The 23660-nt window shown below is 37.6% G+C and overlaps 1 protein-coding gene across 11 annotated transcripts in view; it reads left to right on the forward strand.

The window, feature by feature from the left end:
* Nucleotides 1-23660, forward strand: part of DLGAP1 (DLG associated protein 1) — a 417012-nt gene that overhangs the window by 105661 nt on the left and 287691 nt on the right. For 5 of the 11 annotated variants that reach the window (XM_084510659.1, XM_084510658.1, XM_084510653.1 and 2 more), the window contains one exon: nt 6854-6950. The exons of 4 other annotated variants lie outside the window; for them this stretch is intronic. The gene's annotated coding sequence lies outside the window, so the exon portion shown is untranslated. The remainder of the gene's footprint in view (nt 1-6853; nt 6951-23660) is intronic. 2 more of the 11 variants (XM_084510660.1, XM_084510654.1) reach the window with 1 other exon arrangement.

Raw genomic sequence — 23660 nt, forward strand, 5'->3', positions numbered from 1 at the left:
CTGACTGAGTACTCTGACTATAAATGCAGTCCATGTTTAAAAGGTGTGGTTGGAAGCCACTAGTAAACATTAAAAGTATTCTAAACAAGGAGTAAGACGTGTCTTATAGATGGTTCTCATTCTTAAATTTCTTTTGAAATAAGCAAAGTTGTTTTATAAAGATTCATATTTTAAAAGTCAGTGAAATAACAAATGTAACAATATCCCTTTCTTTTTTTTCCTTCGTCAGGAAAATAAAATAAATAACATATCTATTCTCCTTCAAAATCTTTTATTAGTTTCACCTACAAGCAAAATTTGTGCCCGATAGCATAGAGACATTTTATCAAAGCACTGGGGAAACCCTTCATTTTCAGATTGTAAGAAAGTTAGTAATATTTTTGGTGACTATAAAAATGAAATATTTTGCAATGGGTTATGTAACTTGCTGCTAGTACAGAAATGACTTGGCATACGTGTTTAATGGTTTCACCTGTAGTGATGCTTGAGGGCAACCTCCAAGCCTTAATGCTAAACTCTAATTAGTGTAGACAAGATCACAGCACTGGATTTCAAGGGACTTTTGAAATTTGTCACTGCAGACAAATTACCACTGAAGTTACATGACGGGTCTTGACAGTGTGTTCAAATCATTTATGATAAAACATACAAAATAAAAATAATTTAAAAAAAACTCCATCGACTCCAGTATTTTCTAATAATTTGGCTACCAAAACATTTTGCACCCAATAGGGTAGCTAGACTTATGGGTAAGTACAGAAGTAGCACTGTAGCTGGAGGGTTTATGGTAATTCCATAAGCAGGAAAGTGTCTCTGCAAAGGAGAGATAAACAGCTAGTAATCCTCATAATTCCCTACTGATAGCCTATCCATCTCTGCTATAAATTAGAAAACCCAGAGATTAGGAAGGCTAGGCAGGGTGTAGCTCACAGCATTAATCACAGTATTAGGACAGCAGTGTGCTCAGATTCTGTGTCCAAAGGGCTGGTATTTCTCTCTAGGTTAAAGTGACATAATGTAGTTTGGAATACATATTGATCAAACTGCTAATGTAATGCAGAGATGGTTTTCTTGAAGACACTGTTATATACTTCTCAAAACTAAGCTATCAACTGTGGACTTGGGAATAACGCATTCATTTTCACTGTGAAAGATGTAGCCGTGATTTTGTAAGCTCTTCAGTATTCTAAATTAAGTTTTGTTTGTTTGTTTGTTTTGTTTTGTTTTAATATGTTGTTAGCGTTATTTATATGGAATTAGGGTCAGTTTGTCCTTAAACCTCCTGGTTTAAGGAAATTGCACAAATTGCACTGAGAGGAAATTGCACAAATAGTTCTGATCTATTGGTATCTGCATGGGGCTGTTAATACTGCATAAGTAATGTAGCCATTTTTTGTGTACAAATTCATACTTAAACATAAAATGTGAATGAACTTGAACATTTTGAAGTTAGTTATTTGTTCGTAGAAGCACATGGCTGAACAAAATACACTTCATGAAAAAAAAAAAAAAAATCCTTTATAATAATATTTCACTGTGCAGATAGTCAGATGCAGAAAGAATTGTGGTTTTGCCTCCATAGTAGTATGACATATATTCTAAATCCTATGTAACTTTTGATCTAGAATATGTAATTCTAAAAGTGGATACTTTACTCCTGTGCTTTTTATCAGACAATTTGTGTGTTCAGATCTCTGCTCTCTCATTTCAAAGTCCTTTTGAATAAATGCACAACTGTAATGTGGGAATGTAGTTACTGTGTGCATTATTGTCACTTCAGTCTTTGACAGGGGTCTAGTTCAATAAACTGTTGCTTGAGGAAAAGTAAGTCTTTTCTAAAATTGTCTTTTTTATTATTTTTGAAAGAAACTTTTTATCCTTGCATGTACAGCAGCACAGTACAAGGTTTTTGAGATAGTGGATGTGTTTTCATCATCTTGTTTGGTTTTGTTTGTTTGATTTGGGATGGCAGTAGGGTTTCTGGTGTTGCAGTCATGAGAAATAAAAAACAAGGAACTTCTAGAGGAAGGAACTCACTAATTACAGTATGAAAGATGTCTTCTTAGCAAAGCGAGGAAAACATTTTAATGCACTTTTATAGGCAAAAAGAATATTACATCTGAAAGAGAATTATAGGGAAAAAGAAAAAAAAATGTTTGTGTTTGGTAATATTTGAAAATATATGAATTGACATCCAACTCTTAAAAACTGACAGGAGACAGAAAAGCACATTGACAAAATAAACACCTTTTTATAATCTGCACAGAGTAAATTGGACTCAGCAGAAACTATAGCAAATTTGGACATTCAAGTAACAATTGTAAAAATTTTTAAATATTGTAACATGCAAATAAATGTCTGCAGGATGACAGCATTAGGCAGAAGACAGTCTCAAAGAATACTTACACTAGAAAGATGAAGGAGGCGTTCATGGAAAAGCAGCTGGAGCAAATACACCCTATAGCATAAACGTAAAGTTCGCAACTGGAAACTATGGAAGATGTAGCAAAACACTAAGCCTTGAAGTGCAGAAACAGTCTACCAAGTGGCAAGACATGTATGCAGGAGATCAGTAGAAAGACATTTTGCATGAAAAGGCATCCAAAAGGGAATGGTGGTTCTGGATGAGAGCAAATAAATACATTTTCAAAGGAAAAAAAAAAAAAAAAAAAAAAAAATCTTTGTATACAATCAATTTAGGATTTGCATAAAATGCAAAACGTGAGCATAATATTAGTCAGTTCTACCCTTCCACCAGTCAGATGTTTAAGAACAGCAGTGGAAGTTTTAAGGCTTTTATATTATTATTATTATTTTTAATAATGTATTGATGGACTTATCTGTCACATATCAGTCAACACTATTTGTGTCTGGACTGCAACCAGCAGAGTTTCTGATAGGAAGGTGAATAAGATGTGTAGCATAAGTAGCAATAGTTTGAACAAATAAGCTTGAACAAACTGGGCTATAAAAAAGAATGTGACAGAAATTAAAACAAAGTTTGGTGTAGCTACTTTGAGCTTTTGGAAAAATTGGCAGAAACTGTTATGTAACAAATGAAATTCTGTAAATACTTTTAGAAAGTGATATCCTTCAATCTTTAACATTTTCAAACTCTCAGAACAAATTGTTTCTCCGACTGTGTGGTATCAGGAAGTAAAATTCTGACCTTCTGTAATTCCTCAGATAAACTCAATAAGTGTGAGAATACACCTCAGAAAGATGTTCAGATCCCTCTCTTCCTTCCAGAATACTTTTGTGCGTTGTTTTTTTTTTTTTTTTGGGGGGGGGTGGGAATGCATAACTGCTAAGTTATGGCCATTTCAATGCATGTAAGTGAATGTTGTATTTATTCCTATGTATCTGAGGCATAAGAATTATATTCCACTAGTACTTTTATGTCTATAATAATATTGGAGTGCATGTGTAAATGAATTTTTAGGTCCATTTTATTCCAAATTATTCAGCATTGTGTAGTCAAAGTACTAAGTCCACTAATTCCATGGTGTACTGAGTTCTGAGCACTTTGACAAATTACACTAAAAGTCTTGTCCAGGGCATCCTGTATATGAGAAAAGCTGGTTGATATTCTTTGCTCTAATTTGGTGTCATGTAGCAATTCTGTAGTTAAAGAGAAAGAATGCAGGTTTTCAGGGAAATGTTCAGATGTTTTAACTATTAAAGAGTCATTTTCTTTCTGCAAGCTGCTGCACTATTCACTGTGCATTTTTCCAAGCTCAGCATAAAATAAGGAAAGGGCACTGTAACCATAAGGTCTTTACCTGTGCAGCTGTGTTTTGTTGGCTCGCTAGTTGCAAACTGCCCTGAAAAGACTAAGGGTCCTTAGAAAAGAATGCGTCACCACATAATTGTAAAGAATATTGTAATGATCAACAGAGGGCACAGTGAGCTTACAGAAACAGCGGGATGGTATCCCATACCTTTTCAGAACTTGACTTACTAACCTCACTGAAGTTATTTTGGGGAGTTTTAATTATTTATTAGACTTAATAAGCATTATATTTGCTTTTGATTTTTTTCCAATCCCTAAATTTGGGCACTTAATTGCAATATAACAGTGATGGATATATACCTTGCTTTTTTGCTCCTGACAATCCTAGAATCATAGAATCACATATTGGTTTGGGTTGGAAGGGGACTTAAAGATCGCCTGATTCCAACCCCACTGCCATAGGCAGGGACACCTCCCACTAGACCAGGTTGCTCTAAGCCCCATCCAACCTGGCCTTGAACACCTCCAGGGATGGGGCATCCACAGTTTCTCTGGGCAGCCTGCTCCAGTGCCTCATCACCCTTTGAAGAATTTCTTCCTTATATCTAAACTAAATCTATACTTTTTTATTTTAAAAACATTACTCCTTCTCCTATCACTCTATTATTGACAAAGTAATGTAATAAAATAAACAATACATTATTAGCCCTAAGAAAGTGGGAGAAGAACAAGAGGCTAACTGATGAAACTTTGTGTAATAGAGTTATAAACAGTGATGGAGGAGATGGTTGCACCATCATGAAGGGAAGGAACTGGTGAGACATGCCTTCTACCGTGCAACAATGTACCTGAGCAAACAAGTCCTACCAGGACAACCATGCTGCTTCCAGAGACTTCAACAACTGCATGTGCAGCAGACCTGTGTGGTGTCATGTGGACTTCTGACTCAGCTTGCAGATGACTGCCTTATTGTTGATACAGGCACACCTTCAGTTCTGGTTATAAATATTATGTTCATTTTCTGACAGCAGTGGTTAAGTTGAAAGGAATCGCTTTTGTTGAGCTTCAGATATGCTGAGGATATCCAAATCAGGATACCAGTCTTAAAAACCTACAAATGAAAGATCTTATGTTAGTTCAAATACAGTTACAAAGTTTTCATAAACTTCAAGTATGATAAAGTCTGTATGATCTTTTATGTAACTGACCCTCTGGAAGCACAGCTGGAGAACACAGAGATGACACACTTACATCAAACTGGAATACTGTGTCAGGTACTTAGCCAGATAGTTGGACTGAATTCTTCAGCTTAATATGGCTGTAGACTTCACTGTAATGTAACCACCATCACAGGAGAGGAGGAAGTGTCACCAGGGAAGTGGTTGGTAATCTTATTTCAAGAATAAATAAATTGAGCATACAAAATGTTTTAGAACATGTCAGAATCTTCAAACATTAATTTATGCAAAGTTATGTGTCAAACTCTAGTTGCTAAAATTATGCATGCATACAGTAAGGCTGTAATAGTACATGGCAGGGCCCACAAAACGCCTGTGGAAGGGTATGTATTCCTAAAGGTTATTGTTTTAAAAGTGATGCTTTAAGTCTTTAAAATAGTGAGAATTCCTTCGTAATCAGTCCCCTTACTGAGTGCTCATTAACAGCTATGTACATATAACGGCTTTTTTTTTTTTTTTTTCCAAGAGAACTCTTAAGTCTAACAATATAGATCACATCCTGTTATTTGTTTACATGAGGTGATTATGTTGGTTTGAAATATAACTGTTTCCATGAACATTGTAGATATTTTTCAGGTTAGCAGCTGCCAGTCTAAAACTTGTCTCCTTTGAGCCAATGGCCTTGTAGTTACGTTCTATCAGAAAGTAGTTGCAAACAGATTGTGCAGAGACCCTGCTGTAAATAGATAATTTTTATTCATGATATTTAGACTGCTTAATCTTGAAAGATGCCTTTTCTAAGTTTCTGAGTCAAGTGCTTTATCAGGAGAATCCCTTTCAGAAAGATGAAGTGTTGGTTCATTGCTCTACTTCATGGAGATTGGAAGCTTTTTTTTTTTTCTCCCAGTGTTGTAAGGACATTTGTCTTCTCTACCATCTTCTTAAGCAGTTCTTAATCCCACAATACGTTTGAGCCTTGCTCTGCTGAAAATCTTAGGACTCCACCCAATTTATCCCTTTATAATCAGCATATGGAAAAGTAGGAAAAATTATGTATAAACTAATTTCCTTATTCTCCAGAGTGAGAAAACAATGATTTTCATTGTAATACTTAGTCTCGTCTCCTTTCAATTCCTGTTAGCTGTTTGCCATATTGAATTTTGCAAAGTAAAATGGATTTTTTTTTAACATACTGGAAATCTTTTATAGTTGAGAGCACTTTGATGAAGAAAAATTAAGAAGGGGAAGTGAGCATTTGAATAACACTTTTTTCATATTTCTCTTTAATTTAGGGAATGTCTGATATTACCTACATTAAGAAACCTTGAAATTGATTTAATCTGGGCCTTCATGTGTGGCAATATGAGACTGGGGAGGGGGGGAAGTGTTTTCCTTTGCCTCCTGCAAAAGTGTCACATTTTCAATCCTTCAGACTAAAATTTAGAGGTGAGACACACTACTACATCGAATAGTATTTTGTAGGTGCTAAGTTCCTTGCAAATTTAGCACTTAAAAGTAGTAGGCTTTAAGGAGTTTGGAAAAAAAGCAAAATGCAGTAAAAAGTGGTCTGAAATTAAGATGTATCAAACAGAAAGGCTGCTTTAGAATACAGATATTCTAATTTGACTGTGTATATTCTGAATAGCTGTTGTAGTTCACCTCAAAAAGGCTAATTTTTCAGACTCTAAGACTAGGCAAATGTCAGCCCCTGCTGAGTTCTCAGGGCAGCACTCTGCATGAGTAGGTAGTTACCAGTGCAGTCAGAAAACTGTATCTGAATCCAGAAGCAGAATTTTCCCTCACTTGCAACACTTACTTTAGTTGGTGTCATAGGAGATTGCATTGCACCTCAGGCAAGAAAATGTGACTGTTTAATGCTGGAGACAGATCTCGTGCTTAAGCACAGAATCTGAAGTGTAACTGTTGTTTGTTTTTATTTTAGCAGGGAAAAAGAGCAATAATCCCAACTGGCAAACCAAAAATAACCAGATTGGAGGGTGGAAGGAAAAGAAGGAAAGAGGGAAGAGAAAAATGGAGAGGTAAATTGCTATTCTGTAGCCACAGTTCCCTTGCAAGGAGGAGCAGAGAGGCGTTATTCTATGTATGTGTAAATACAGTGTTTCAGTGATGCACAGTGTCTCTGGAAATGAGGAGCAGAGACTCCACTGTTACACCACAGCATTTGAAATGGTTAATGAGATATGAGAAAGAGGAGGACACCATCTCCTGTTCTCTTCTGGAGGTGTTAATATCTTGTGGTCAATCATCTCATAAATTTCCTATATAACTTCTCAATACTGGACTATCACTCTTTCTAGTCCATTATTTCACTATAAGGTTATCTCTCCCCATTTCTTTAGTACCTTCTGGTCTCATGTATATAGTTTGATTTGAGCATTGGGAAGGACTGATTCTCTGCAATGAAAGATTGTAGTGCAGCAGATAATTCTTACACATCATTCCTCTTTTCTTGACCATCAGATGTGTTGTGGATGCTGTGGGATAATGGCATGTTTAGGTCCTGATGTGCTGATACTGTACATTTTCTTCCCATTTGTGAAAATGATACACCTCAGCTGCAATGGACGGAATGTGAGCAATCCTGAGATGAATTTTCCAATTTTTTTCTGCTTCAGAAGAATTGAGTTGTGATATGATATTATTCAGGCACTAGAAATGAGAAGGCAGAAAAATAGACTCCAAGACCCCAATGGCTGTCTGAATCCATTCTTGATGGCTATTCATTTTTCCCTCATGAAAATAAATTTCAATGTTTTCTTCCTGAACATTTTAAAAATTCAATCTTTTCTTCATGGAAAGTACTGATGCTAGGTGTTACATTGGCTGCCTTTTTAAATGTTCAGGCTGTAAGTACAACACAGTGGGATATTTCAGTAGTAATGCATATTTCTTTATACTATTTTACTATACTGTATACCTTTTTTTATATTATATATTTGAGGTTTGGAACCTTTATTCTAAATTTTATATTATTGGTTGCAGTTTTATCCAGTCATTCCCCTCCCCCCCCCTACCCCCCCATACACCACATGTTGTAAAATAATAGATGGCAATATGTAATGCTGCTATTTCTTCAAAGCTGAGTGGTATGGAAGAGGCTGAAATAACCCAGATTCCACTCTAAAACTGTAAATGCTACCCCTTGTTTTATTGCAGAAGTAAATGCAGTCCTGCATCTGAGGAGAGATAACACTGTGCACAGACTGGGAAGCTAACTGGCTAGCAAGCAGCTTTGTAGGTGTTGAAGGTACTCATGGACAATCACTTGTGCATGTCAACAGCATGCCCTTGCAACAAAGACAGGCAGTCCTGTCCCAGTCAATGTTAGCAAGTGTAGCCAGCAAGTCCTTCCCCTTTATGTGGCACTTTTGAGACCACACTGTGAGGACCATGACCATTTTGGGGCTCCCCAGAAAAGGAAAAGCACTGACATGCTGGACCAAGTCCAGCAGAGGGCTACCAGGAGAACTGCAGTACATATGAGAATGTGTAAGGTGAGGCTGGGAAAAAGGGGTTTGTTCAGCATAAAAAAGATGGCTGATAGGAGGTCTTATTGCTGTCTTCAACTATCAAGGGCATTTTTCTCAAATTCTTCTCAGAGGTATGTACTGAAAGGACCAGAAGCCCCAGAACAAAGTGAAACACAGGAAATTAAGACTAAGTAGGGGAAAAAATTACGAAGGGCAAAATGCCTGGAGCAGATATCTAAAGAGGCTATAAGAGCCTCCTTGGAGGTAGGCAGAACTCAGTTGGACTTGCTTTGAGAGGGACACTTGGTCACAGGTTCTTGTCAATTTATATGGTTTTGTGTGTCCTAGTGAAAGGACAATAAGGAGATAAATTTGATTTCCAACAGCACTATGTAGTATAGGAGGCCTCTCCTTAGTTAGAGTTGTATGGGTGGGTAATTTGTTTTGTTTTGTTTTATTTTAATTTATTTTATTTTTATGGATGAAACAAATCTTACTTTTGTCTTAACTTGCTTGAGAACAATTCTATAGTTTCTCATTTTAAGATAAGTTTTGTTTATTTGTATGTTTATCAGAGTTGCAATCATAACAGTAAACCTTCTGTCTTGTAATAATTCTAGCAAATGATAAGGACCTTAATGATACAGTGTACCATTTCTTTGTAAGCTTTGATCAGTGAAGAAGATAACAAAATCAATTTCTGGTTTGGATTTAGCTTGAATACTGTCTGTACGTAGTAGAGATGATTTACACTTATCTGTATCTCAGTTTCTGCTTCAGGCTTTCAGCAAGTTTGAGCAGATATGAAATGGATATCAGAAGCTACAGCAATATTTAGAAGTCTCTTTTGAAAACTGTGATCCTAGAGTCTTGCTTTTTATGTGCTAATTTTAAATTCTGAAGGACAAGATGAAAAGTAACCAGTTTTCCAAACAGCTGAGACTCAAGGTAATCCGATCTCTGATGGCATTGCTTTGAAAGAAAAGTGCAAAAAAAGTGCATTTTGTGTAGCTTTATTTTTAAAATCATTCTCTTGCTTTAAACCCATTTGCAAGACGTTACTCAGCCCTCTGGAGGCTGCTTTCATTGACTTTCTTGAGAGCAGAAGATGCTCAGACATTTACCTGCTCTGAGCCCATGCAGGCTGGGCAGCTGTCCAGTTAATGAAAAGATTTGCTTGTACCAATGTGACTTGTCCAACTCAAAGGGTTTGTTTATTGCCACATGTCAGCCAGCTGTACATGTTGGCCTTGCAATGTTTTGGCAAGGTGCTCAGGATCTCACCTACACTCAATTTAGGACAGGTAATTCTGCCTGCAGTAGCCTTCTGGTAGCCCTTTTATCCTGGGAGCCCTCAGAGGAAGTTGTGAGCCGAATGAGCTATCCTGATGGTGGTGGATCTTCCACTGATCTATTCACATAGAGTTCATGCAGTCCTGCTATGCCTGGTCAGGTCAGACTTTCTCCATATGTCCACAAGTAAGATGCCAAGAAATACTCTGTCTCTGCTGAAACAGCTTCTCCAACATGCAGCTTGTTCCCTTTCCATGTGGTCTCTGGCAGGCAGGGCACCAGGAATGAAATGCAGGATTAGCCTAGCAGCAGCTAACTTCTTATAGGGGTGAGTGCCCGTGGACTACACCCAAGGATTCTTGAAACAATGGTTGCAGCTGTGAGTGTGAGGATGAATGTGTGCAGAAGATGATAGAATGATAGAATATCTCAAGCTGGAAGGGATCCATAAGGATCATCAAGTCCAACTCCTGGCACCGCACAGGTCTACCCAAAAGTTTAGACCATGTGACTTAAGTGCATGGTCCAATTGCTTTTTAAATTCAGACAGGCTTGGTGCAGTGACTACTTCGCTGGGGAGCCTGTTCCAGTGTGCGACCACTCTCTTGGTGAAGAACCTCTTCCTGATGTCAAGCCTAAACTTCCCCTGCCTCAGCTTGACACTGTTCCCGCGGGTCCTATCACTGGTGATTACAGAGAATAGGTAAGCGCCTGCCTCTCCACTCCCACTCGTAAGGAAGTTGCAGACTGTGATGAGGTCCCCCCTCAGCCTCCTCTTCTCCAGGCTGAACAGGCCCAGTGACCTCAGCTGCTCCTCATACGTCTTCCCCTCTAGGCCCTTTACCATCTTCATCACCCTCCTCTGGACACTCTCCAACAGTTTAATGTCTTTTTTGTACTATGGTGCCCAGAAATGCACACAGTACTCAGTCATGACCATCAAGATATGGTCATTTTGATAGTGAGGATAGCCTTTTGGTGTAGCTAGCATGAACTATGTGAGGCACATCATTTCACTGCACGCTACATTGTTTCACAATTTTCTACTTTTTTTCCATTGAGTTGGGTAGCAATGGAAAGTGCATTTGGTCCTTCTGCTCCCACTAAAGTCTGACAGTTATTCCGGAAAAGGAGAGAGCCCATTCCTCATGTTACTGTCATTTGTATTATCCTGGGACAGGAGGAAAAGAGCAAGCATTGAAAAATTGAACTGAAAGAAGAGAATGTCTTGTGAAAATAAATTATTTTTGTGTGATTTTCTAGCCAGTACATCATTCTCTCTTGGATAAGTTAAAATTACAATTTTTAAGTAGTGATTTAAAATTAAACTAATATTAAGCTCATACTTAATCAGTCTTTAAAAATATGTTAACTAGTATTACACTTAAAGAAATGCTAATGAATTGCTACTTCCCAACATGTATATATCTCCTAAGAACTACACAGACTGCTGTAAAACAATTGTGTCATCAGTTTGGCCAGCTGACAAGGCATATGGCAAACTCTTTTATGATGCCTGTTATCTGTAATGATAGCTGTTTGTGTAGTGGTGCTCTTCACTAAGCAAGGGTAGAGCAGTAATGCAGCAGTTGCTGCTAAGTGGAGCAAACTGAAAAAAAGACCAAAAAAATAAAAAACACCATTGACGATCAATGTTTTAGAAATTCAAGGAAAAAGAAAAGCAGTGCAGTCACACAGGGGAGTTTCTATAGCAGCAGTAATCTGAAACACTCAGGCACATTGCCAAGAGCTCCAGTAGGTTGTTAATCAAAACTTCCAAGTTTCCTGCCAGTCCAAGGTTCTGTCAGCATCAGAAAGGAAAACTGTCATATAATGATGAGATACTTAACTTGCATAAAGAAAATTTTAAATTTTGGTGAGGACTATTCTTACCCTGAATTTTTTCACCCTGTAAAAATAGACTTCCCATTGGACTTTTAGCTGAAGTAATCCATTAATACATTTAACATACAGGACACATTCTGATACACTTAGAGAGTACATTCCTTTTTATTGGCTGCAATTCAGTGTTCCAATAGTAACATAAAAATCTTAAAATTCAGCCTTGTAATGGGGTAAGACAACATTGGGAAAATTAAACAGGTGTATATGTAAAACAGACGCTTTAATTGCAAAGTAAAATTTAAGTAAACTTGGTATAAGCACTCCAGTTATCTGTATAGTTAACAATAATATATAGCTTTGCTTCAGGCATTGAATTAACTGAAAAAATAATGTCAGCCACTTCCTGTTTATAAGGATAGTTGGCTTCTTAATATTATCACGCAGTAGGCATTTTTTTTCAACTGATGCTGACAAATCCCATTATCTAGGAAATGTTTCTATTGCATAAGCTTAACAACAGTGAAGGCAGAAGCGATTTCAGCCTTTTCCATCTTAATTTTCTGGGTGATGGATTTTTCAGTTCTCTCCAAGGAGGAGAAAACAGCAGGACATAAAAGGAGTGTGCGCTCTTTGGCATGATTTTCTCTTCCTGCCGCTTGCCTGGCAGAGCCTCTGTGGCCTTGGTGAGGGCATCAGAATGAGGCAGGAGGGAGGCCAGGAGACAGCAGGGGCAACCACTGCCATTCATTCAGAGGGCCTCTCCCCAGCGCCTCACATTTCCCTCTGCCAATGATCGGGTCAGCATTAATTCACATTGCCTGGCGCATTCTGGGAGGAAATTCACTGTTAAGGGAATGGTTTAAGAGTATGTAGGGATTCTGGTGAGCCTGGAGGTGTGTTTTGTAGGAACTGTGCTACCATAGAAACTGAAAGATGATGTGTAACCATTGGCTTTCCATGTAAATAGCCATAATTGCCTCTGGCCTGTGTAAATCTTGGGGGAGGGAGGGATTTATGGGGGTCAGGAGCAAAGTTGCCTCTCCCATGACCCTGTTCCCAGAAATGCTGTATTTCAACAGGATTATTTCAAGGGAACTGCTAAGATTATTGATGAAACAGTATCCTGTTTGGTGTTTGTTTTTTGTTGTTGTTTTGGTTGGTTGGTTGGTTTTATTGGGTTTGATTTGTTGTTTGTTTGTTTTTAAATAACCCATGACAGCTGATTTGATCAAAAGCTTTTAGCAGTATAGTCTCCAGCCTGAGAAAATGAAGAGGAATTTGCTGATTTGAAAGCAAAATGCAGTGTATTGCTTTATAGTTTTCTAATCCCATGTTATAGTTATTTGTCACCTATATTTCTGCTTACCAGAATTCCATTGATTGGCGGAAGAGTCATGAATACTGTTAAGACCCCTGTGTGACATGATAAATCAGCCTGTTATGGGGAAGAAGGCATGCTTAATGGCCCTACACAAAATTGGTGTGAAGTAATAGGCCTAGGTAGCATAGAAACTTGAAACAGTTTCAGTCCAATATGGACACTTTATAACTTGGCAGTAGCTTGGCTACATTTGTATTGTACCTGTGTAGGAATTTTATGGCTTGTCTTGGTTCAAGTGCTAGTCTAAGGTGTTAAAAGAACTTACATATCTAATGCAAATACTAGATTAATAAAATCAAGGCTAACAACTTCAGACTTTCCTGAAAATTGAGTTTTACATGAGGGTTACTGGATTAATTTCACTGTTTTTCTATTTTGACAACTCTCCTGAATGACCCAGTTACACTTCTGTACAATATGGGGGTGCTGTCAATGTAGGTAGATGTAAGCTAACATTAATTAATCATGTCAGGTGACTGCTGTGGACATTATGAGTTTCAGTGCAGGCTGGAGACCCCAAGTAAATGAATTGTGAGTAGAAAATATGGATCTTGAAAAACCTGTTTAGTGCTGTTTATTCAGTGCTGTTAGTTTGCAAATGAAATTCATTTCCCTGTTTGATTTAGATTATTCAGCTGTTTGACAACTGGGCATCTAGTTTGAGCTACTTCTTGGGAGCCTTTTCTAGCCATTGGAAAAGCAAGGATACATCTCGTCTTAACGTGGCTGGATGAAATTTTGTGGTGAATATCACTCTTGGATTATTACTAGCCTGAGTATGCTGCAGTCCATCATTGGCTCCCCACAAGTGGTGTCTGTTTGTGACTTTAACATTCATGTCTGGGACTGTTGCTTCAGTAAAAAGGATCTACAGGTCACTTTTTGAAAAAAAAAAAAAAAAATCCAATTATAAAATTATCAAGCTGTTCTGAAATCTTGTCCTTATGACAAGATTCTTTCCTTTGCAGCAATGGATTTTTAATAACAAAGGTGCTTCATCCTGAACCCTTCCTAATAAAATGCAGTAACCCCCATGAACTTTAAATGTAACTTTTTTTTTTTTTTTTTTTTTTTAACTCTGGCAGACACTGGTGGTTTGGTTTTCAGTTTTAAAAAGCTGCTCCTTTTATGAGATGTGTAGTGAGTTACAAATGTAAATTTCATCCAGGAAAAGTACATGAATTTTCCACAGCACTTGGTCTCCTGGTGTACTGTCCCCAAAATGGGGATAAATTAGGATGTACAGGCTGAAGAAGGAGCATACCATTGAAATCAAACATGGTTTGTTTTTAATGTCACATTTATTGCTTGATTCCATGAATGATCAGGATCCTAATGATTCTTCAATGTTAGGAAGGAGGAACATGAGAGGAGGTGGATGATCACAGGTGTTTACAGTTTTTTCATGAGGATGATAGAAAAATACCTCACAATAGGGAAAGAAAAAAAAAAAATGTTCTAAGACCCACATTTGCAGTCATCACTGATTCATATCATTGTGTTACACATTTCAGCTGGGCTCCTATTGCCATAATTTCTACTAACAAGAAAATGAGTCTCTTCTCTGAATTGCATTTAATATACCATTTCTGTTTTTCACATCCAGCCCACATGGTGCTATGCCTGAATAAAAGCAGATTGGCTTCCTTTTTTATTCAGACACTCTGGCTAACCCTTATATACATAAAAGAACTACATCAAAGTTGCCACCCACTGAACATACACATTTTTTTCATGAATCAGGTCCAACTCCTGCTTAAAGAAAACTTGTTAAGTGATTGGCTAGTTTCTTCACATTACATGCAGTGACATATTCCTTTCCACTTTTCAGATCTAACAACAGCTATTATTGGGAGCCAAAGAAGCCATTTTCATACTGATTCAAATGAAAACTTATTCTTGCCCCATAATAAGATTAGTGAATATTTACTGGACACTGAGGGTACTAAAGGACCACTAGAGATCTTTAGTGGAACATAAATAGATTACCTTTTATTGGGTCTCAATGAGAGTAAGCTGAGAAATATGCCAGCTGTTTAATTATTAACATTCAGTATAAATCAATAGCAAAATAGGCTTTGATGGTGATCTTCAAAAGGGTTTTAATCATTACTCCGCTCACAGACAGAAAGTAAGGCTGAACACTGGGGGTTTAGCTTGTGTTCCTCTTAACTGTATGGGAAGGTCGCCACTATGAAGTTGCACTGATTTTAATAGCAATGAGCTATAATAGCAACACTCATTTTAGCATATTAGCATTTGAGGCTTCATTTTTACCACATGGTACACCTGGGTAATTCCAGAAGCACAGATGACAGACTGATGAACAATATTCACTTAAGTCCCATTGAAATTAATTAAATTGCATGATAGGTCTGTGTACTGAATTTGAGCTCATGTGCTGCCCATGCACTGCAACAAGTGAAGTCACCCAAATATGCAGTTCTCCTTTAAGGTGGAGTTCTCTGCCTCCTTCCAGGATAATGAGAGCAATTTCTCAGGGATACCTGTGGATTCTGACTCCTTCAGACTTTCACGGTTTGAATTTGCATACTTGTTTTTGAATTTTAGTTGATATTACAGAAAGCTACTCTAAGCAAGCCCCTTGAGAGTGTATTCCCTAGCTTGTATACAAAAGATATTCTAAGCGTAATGATTCTGAGAGGAGGTGTGGGATAACAGCGTGGGCAGGAGGAGAATATTTTAATGCAAGACCTAGTGACAGTGTGAGAAAAGTATAATGTTAAAGTCAGCATAATGTCAGTGCAGAGTAAGGGTTGCCAAAATCTCTGGGTCTTGAAGCCATGCTGTAAAGCATTCAAGAGCCCCAGCTTCCTCCTGGATTCTCTATAGCTATCCAAATTAGAATCTTCTCTATTCCTGCTGTAAGTTCCCACCCCCTCATTCTATATTTCTTCTTCTTCAACCAAATCCATATTTTCCCACCTTACACCAGCTCCAGCTCTGTGTTGCCTGCCCTGCTCTGCTTCTCATTCTTGGCACACAAGCTGTGCTCATACCAGGTTGCCAACCTCCAGAACTGCACTCCACTACAGTCTCTGCAACTCCTTGCACGGATCCTCAGTCTCAAGCTCTGATAGAAAGGCACTCAGGGGAAACTGCTCACTGCCTTTTTCAGGTTGCCTGATGTTCGTGCAGTTGGTTGGTTGTCTGCCGTGTGAATCCTGTTTCATATACTGAGTCTTTAAAGGTGAGAGTGGGCTGGGAGTGAGGTAGCTGGTTTCAGTGAACCACTTTGGCTAGAGGCCGGTGTCTGGATTCCCTTTCCACATCATCCACTGACTTGGTGGTGGGCTCACAGATGAAGTGATTAAGCCTTCTGATTTGCCTCAGGTGTCATGTAATAGCATTTATCACATGCTGAGCTTTCTGATACCTCTTATTTTTTTTATGATGATTTAACCCAAACTGAAATATCATATATAATTCTTCATATGTTCAATTATACTGCCTTTGCAGTTCTGATCAATACTTACATTATAATTTATACTCATATTTTTTAATCTATCTGTTTCAAGAGGATTAATATAAAATACTCTCATGGGGTAGTTTGAGAATCTGATCTTCAAAAACCTTATTTTGCAAACCTGCAATTTGCTGAGCAGAATGGTTTTTCCTGCAGTTATTTGTAGGTGTGTTTATACTGGTGATAGGAAGAGATTTTTTTTATTATTATTATTTTTTCCCCCTCTTGGTAAATGAACCTCTAACAGCTACAGTAAAAATATTAGAGTGGATTCTTTTCTTTCTTCCCTTACCTCCCCATATATATGGTTTGTTATGGCTTTTGCAGTGCCTCCTTCAAGTCAATAAATAAGTGGACCTCTTCCACTGCTTATGCCAGCCATATATTGCTTGATGTGGGGTTAATGGTGCACAATTATTGCTGTTTTATTGTGCATTTCCAAGACACCATGAGCCTGTGCAGACTCTATCCTCTCAACTTCAGAATATAAGATCTATTACTTGCCCTCAAACGTGTGTCTGCCTCTTGAAAGAACAAAGTACTTCTGTCAGGATGACGTGATTAAATAAATTGAACCATCCAGATCATCCTACCATAATCTCACAATAATAAATCTTCCAAAAAAACATCTTCCTCTTTAGAAGTCTTGCTAACATATAAGATGTTTGCTAAGGAAAATGTTTTAATACTATGAATCATTTTGTTAGAGTTTTATAATTTTTCTACAAGGGGAACTGAATTATTCATCAATATGGAATAGCATGAAATGTAATCCAGGGTTTTTTGTGTGTGTTTTTTTTTGTTTGTTTTTGTTTTTTTTTTTTATCATCATCTTAAATTTGACTGATTAAAAAGGACTTTTTTTTCAGTATTTTTGTTCATTAAGTCATACTTGGAAGTGAGTTATCTTTTCCATGTTGTGCTCTTTGCTTTTTCCTTTGAGTCATTTTTACTGCAGATAACACATTTTAGTTCAGGTCATTTACAGGACAATATTATGCTGATAGTGATATTCACTTTTTAAATTCAGCACTGGGTTCCTAAAGTGACAAAGCTCAATAGTAAGTCATTTGGGAAGACATATTTCTGGTGTGTTCTTGCCCAGAGAAGTTGTGGATGCCCACAACTGTTCAAGACCAAGTTGGATGAGGCCCTGGGCAACCTGATCTAATGGGTGGCATCTCTGCCCATGGCAAGGGGTTTGGAACTAGGTGACCTTTAGGTCCCTTGCAACCCAAGCCATTCTAGGATTCTTGAAACCTCCCAAACTGATGGGATGAATTCACAAATAGACTTGCTTATTCAGTTGTATTTCCTAAACAGTACTTTAGAGCAAAGTACTGTACTGATTCACTACACACAGTTTTTCATATTGTATCAGGCAAGTTCACTTTTGTGAAAGATCTGATAAATAGTATCCAGTGGAATCCTTATTAGCCTAATCAGTGAGAGTCCAAAAAGATTCCAGCTGCAAGGGATTGATTTAGCAAGCATATTTTGCTCTGACAATGTCCAAGCAGATCTTGAACTACATAATAAAAAGGTCATGGAATAGCATAAGTTGTTGTTTTTCAATTAGCCTTTTTTAATAGAATAGAATAGTTCAGTTGGAAGGGACCTTCAAAGATCATCCCTTCAACTGCCTGATCTCTTTAGGGCTAACCAAAAATTAAAGCCTATTACTGAGGGCATTATCCAAATGCCTCTTGAACACTGACAGGCATGAGGCATCAATCACCTCACTAGGAAGCCTGTTCCAGTGTTGACCACCTTCACAGTAAACAAATTTTTCCTAACATCCAGTCTGAACCTCCTCAGGCACAGCTTTGTACTGTTCCCATGCATACTGACATTAGTTACTGGGGAACAGAGGCCAGCACCTCTCTCTGTGTATCCCTCCCTGGGAAGTTGTAGAGAGCCACGAGGTCACGTCTCAGCCTCCTTTTCCCCAGACTGGGCAACCCAAGTGTCCTCATGTCTTCCAGCACTTTTTCCAGCTTTGTTGTCCTCCTCTGGATGTGGAACTGTATTTCAGAACCTATAAATATGGTAGTTAAATTGACCATCATCCTTTATGGAAAAGAACCATTTTCATATCCTCAAATATTTAGCAGCTGGCAACTCTGAATCATTTTATTTCACTTTGTATCCTAAAACTGTAAAACACAAGGAAAATTGAGCTGTTTTATAAGAAAAATGCAAGACCAAATGTAAGAGGAAGTGATTCGTTGTATAATATACCTCTTTAGCGTATGCCTGATTATGTAAAATTTTGTAAGGATTGCTCTGTTCTTTTCAGCACACCTGAAAAATGACTTTTAGGTATTACATCTTCTGAGGTCCTTGATGGTATTCAGGATACTATGTTTAGTGAATATATTTTTGTTCTGTTCAAATTAGTAATTATTCACCAGATTTCTTTGCTTTTTTTTTTTTTTTTTTTTTTTTTCCCCCCTAATCGATTACTTTCCCTGAAACTTTTAGGAGTGTAAAAAATATGTCTGTTTCATGGGCAATCACCAACATTGCATTGGCATTCCTAAATTTCCATCAGTTTTTGTAAATGGAGTTCTGCCGTGCTTGCTACATCTGTTAAAGCAAGGTTGATTGATATGCTTTTCTTTGGAACTCTCCACGTACTTGTGGAAAGGCTTACCTCCTAGCATAGTCTATTTATCCTTTTTTTAGCTAGTGCTGACCAGCTGTATCTTGATTAGTGTAATACCCAAATTTAAATCTGAAGTTTGAAAATGAAAGTGGAGATTTTATTTAACATGAGCTAAGATCTAGGTGTCCAGCTAGTTGTTTAAGTAGTCTATACTATATGTTTATTTCTCTCCATTTTCTGTTAACTGACTCTTGCTTAGACAGAATGGCAGTTTCAAAGATCAGCGATAGCACTTTAAGCTGTATTTCCATGTTTCTTTAAGGTGTGCAAGACTGAATTGTAGAGGATGTACTGAGCATAACTGTCTGATTGACCAAGAGTGGCATACTTTGTTGCTTCTGGAGAGGAAATAACCTAGCAGCATTTAGAACTATTGATTAATGTACGTAGTTTCAAAAGTAACCTGATAAATGCACTGCCCAGTAAGTCTACTTTTGTAAATTGTATCCACCTGCAGCCTTTTTTTCACCCTATTGTTGTAATGCCATTATCTGTAGTATGAGTTGTAACTTAAATTGATAAAACTTCTGGACACTGGTTGCAGCATTCACTATTTTCCGTGTAATGCCTGGTACATTTTTTATTACTACTAAACATTAATAGAAGCTGTCGGAGGTAGGATAATAGGACTATCAGCACTGGCAGATTGTTGAAGATGCTTTTTTCATTCTGTGCTGTGGCAACAAGTGTTTTCTATCCCCTTGATTATGTCAGGTTGTCTCTCTGTGTTAACAAATGAGATGTTCATGCCCAACTCTGCACGTAGCTGGCATGCATTAACTTTAAGCAGGTGATTTGCCACACTGAAGTTGTTAGATATCTGGATGATTAAAACTAATATCACATGTAGAACAATTTGACAGACTGGTATCTAAATTAAAATTCTCCAGTTGTGAATACACAAGAATGTGGTTAGGAAACCCATGTGGAAATTCTTTCACAGAAACATGCAGAAGTTAAGCTCCTGCATGTGCTATTTATTTCTGATAGCTGTAGGCTGTATATCACTTTACATGTACAGGAAAGCTGTACAAAAGCTTGTCTGGCTTATCAAGGGAGGAACTGGTTATCTGATATCCTTTATGGTAGGTGCTGTCTTACTGTTGCTGTTCAGGTGCATCTTTGATATTCATCAAATATTGTCTGTCTATAGCAAACTAAGATGGTTTTGGTGCCATTGACAATTAGAGGTCAAGTAGTTTGAGAACGTTGATTGTCTCTTACCATAGCTGAAACTATGGTTAAAATGTTAACTTCTTGCAACTTTGCCTCAGTAATGTCATTTTCTATGAAATTTAATTATTTAGTTCATTAAAATACTTTGAAAATATTCTCAGGGTGCCTCATGTATGTCAAAGTTCACTTCTTTCCAACCAGTAACTAAACATTCATTTTTTTATATATTTTTTTTCTTTCTGAAGACTATTTAAAAGGTCTCATTTTTCCTGGTTTTATGAATCATATTGCCACAATTACCATCATATGTTTCTGTATTTCCTTTACTATTTGACGTATATAGTGCATGCTAGCTGTGTAAGTAAATATATGTATAGTATTCTTACTTTTTGTAAGCAGAATTTAATGTTGATTTTGTTATTTTTCTTTATATATTTTTTAAGATTTTTTTTTCTTTTTAAGTTGCAGTACATTAAACCACATTTATGATATACTTTGATCTGAATACGTTAACTTCTTTGACATAATTCATAATTGGTAATTGTAATACATATGTATTTTTCAAGCTTAGACAATTTTATTGATTTATAGATGTAAAAGATGACTTTAGGCAGCCTTGTCTGAATAGCTCTTGGAAATGCTTTATTAACTTAGTCCACTAAGAAAATGTACACATAAATGTAAATGTATATACAACCACTAAAATGATGCACATACACTGAGAGATAATCATATATATGTGTGTGCATTTGCATATATACATAAATATAGAACATGCAAATAGCATTTGAAAATTGAAGAAAAATAGCTCAATGTCAGAAAAAAAAAGCATACTTTACGTGGCTTCAGGGACATTGGGAGATTTTAAATGATAGGAATATATGTAATGTGCCTTTTTCTCAGTTTTTGTTTGTTTGTTTTTCAAAACGAGTTGAAAGCAAACCCCAGCAATTCCATGATATCAGAACATACTGATATCCACGTGTCTTCCACTCCTCAGGTACCTGCCACTAGTTTACAAACTAGCTTTAACAGTGAGTTGTCCTATGTGTACCTGCCACTAGAGGGGGGATGAGACACATGTTTTGTCACAAAGTTTTGCAGATATTTGGTTGCAGAAGAAAAATGTTGGGATTCTTCATTTTAAACTGGGTAGAGTATGTATGATCTTATGGCTTCTGACGTTGTGTCAACTGGGTCCAATCCTGATTTTATATTAATAAAACCACAGAACAAGTTTGGTAGGAGCAGATCTCTAGAGGTCATCTGGTCCACAAAGCAAGGTCAGCCTCACAGAGACAACTTCCAAGCTTAAGCAGGTTGCTCAGGTCTTTCTCTAAGTAGGTTTTGAAAATCTCCAAGGATGGAGGTTCTATGGCCTTTCTGGGCAACCTGTGACCAGCCATGTCCACAGTGAATATTTTAGTCCTGAAAAATTTGAATATCTTTTGTCAAAACTTGTTTGCAACTTTTCATTGAGTACCACTTAGGAGTGGCTGGCTTTGCCTTCTCTACAACTTCCCATTACTGTTTGAATACTACTGTAATATTCATCCATAGACTTCCCTTCTCAAGACTGAAGAAATCAGTTCCTTCAGTCTGTTTGTATGTTACATTCTCCAACCCCCCAGCTGCCCTGGTAACTGTCAGCTGGACTTGATCTGGCATACTAGCATCTTTCTGGAAAGCCCAAAACATTTGCTCACACTGTTATGTGAAATGTACAACTGTTATGTGAAATAAGTACAACTGAAGAGATTGTTCTTAACCATACTTTGCATGAGATTGTTTACCATTTCTTCAGCATAGCTCTTGATTGTTCTCAACAAGGTGAACTGGGTTCTGTTTGTAGAAGTAGGATTTTTTTTCTTAAAAATCATGAAAAATTGAGTTGATTTGTATGTAATAGATCAAAATATTGGTCAAGAGATAAGCCAAGAGCTGCACTGTAATGTTATCACAGCATCTTTTTTTGTTTGTTTGTTTGTTTTGTTTTGTTTTCCCTGCGCAGAAATACATCCAATTTTCTGGCCACAAGGTGGAGTGGTATTTTTCCCTACCTTCCATGTTGTGTAGCTAAGGGGAAAACGTATTTCCGTGGAGAAGGAGATCCACTTAGGGAATAAGGTTGAGCTGATGCAAGAGTTCTCTGAATACAATGCATAAAGGCATATTAAAATGTTATTTGAATATAGTCCCTAAATATATTTTTCAGGAAAAAAAATAATATACTACAAAGTATAATTCAGTCACATTCCATTAAAGGTTTCCAGTAATTCAGCTACAGATTAAGGATACAGCTACAGAGCTGTACTCAGCTCTGGTGAGGCCGCACCTCGAGTACTGTGTTCAGTTTTGGGCCCCTCGCTACAAGAAGGACATCGAGGTGCTTGAGCGGGTGCAGAGAAGGGCGACGAAGCTGGTGAGGGGCCTGGAGAACAAGTCCTACGAGGAGCGGCTGAGGGAGCTGGGCTTGTTCAGCCTGGAGAAGAGGAGGCTCAGGGGTGACCTTATCGCTCTTTTTAGGTACCTCAAGGGAGGCTGTAGCGAGGTGGGGGTTGGCCTGTTCTCCCACGTGCCTGGTGACAGGACGAGGGGGAATGGGCTTAAGTTGAGCCAGGGGAGTTTTAGGTTAGATGTTAGGAAGAACTTCTTCACTGAAAGGGTTGTGAGGCACTGGAACAGGCTGCCCAGGGAAGTGGTGGAGTCACCATCCCTAGAAGTCTTCAAAAGACGTTTAGATGTAGAGCTTAGGGATATGGTTTAGTGGAGGGCTGTTACCGTTAGGTCAGAGGTTGGACTCGATGACCTTGAGGTCTCTTCCAACCTAGAAAATTCTGTGATTCTGTGATTCTGTGATCTCTTGACATGGCCAGATGAATCTTTATAGATAATAACTTACTTCCCATTTTACAGTGTGCAGCATCAGGCTTTTTCAGTACAAACATTAGGTGAATTTAGACCTATAGTCTTCAAGAAGAAAATAAAAGAAGAGGAGGACAGGCAAGTGAAACCCTCTATTTAAGTGGTTTAAAAATCCTTTTTAAAAGTGAAAATAAAATATGTGATTCCAGCAGTAATACAGAACAAAATTAAAATATATCAGACTCCTGTCTCACAACACTGGCTAGGAATATATATGAAGTGTACCATGTGAACCTGTATACCTACCAGGATGGTCATTTAATGTAAATGACTAGGCTCTTAGTATAGATGAGAAGCAGGGAAAAGAATAGTGAAAATCATTCAAAAAACTGAGAGTTACAAGTCAGTCTGCTTGACAGGCTAAGCCAGAAATTCCCTTATAATAAGTCATGGTAGGACTCACAGTTGAGTCATTTGGCCTTCCTTCTTACTTGGAAAACAGGGTTGTTCGTGTATTTCTTGAGAGTTCAAGAGCAGTTGTTG

Source organism: Aythya ferina (assembly GCF_964211825.1).
Source record: "Aythya ferina genome assembly, chromosome: 2".
NCBI classification, from domain to species: domain Eukaryota; kingdom Metazoa; phylum Chordata; class Aves; order Anseriformes; family Anatidae; genus Aythya; species Aythya ferina.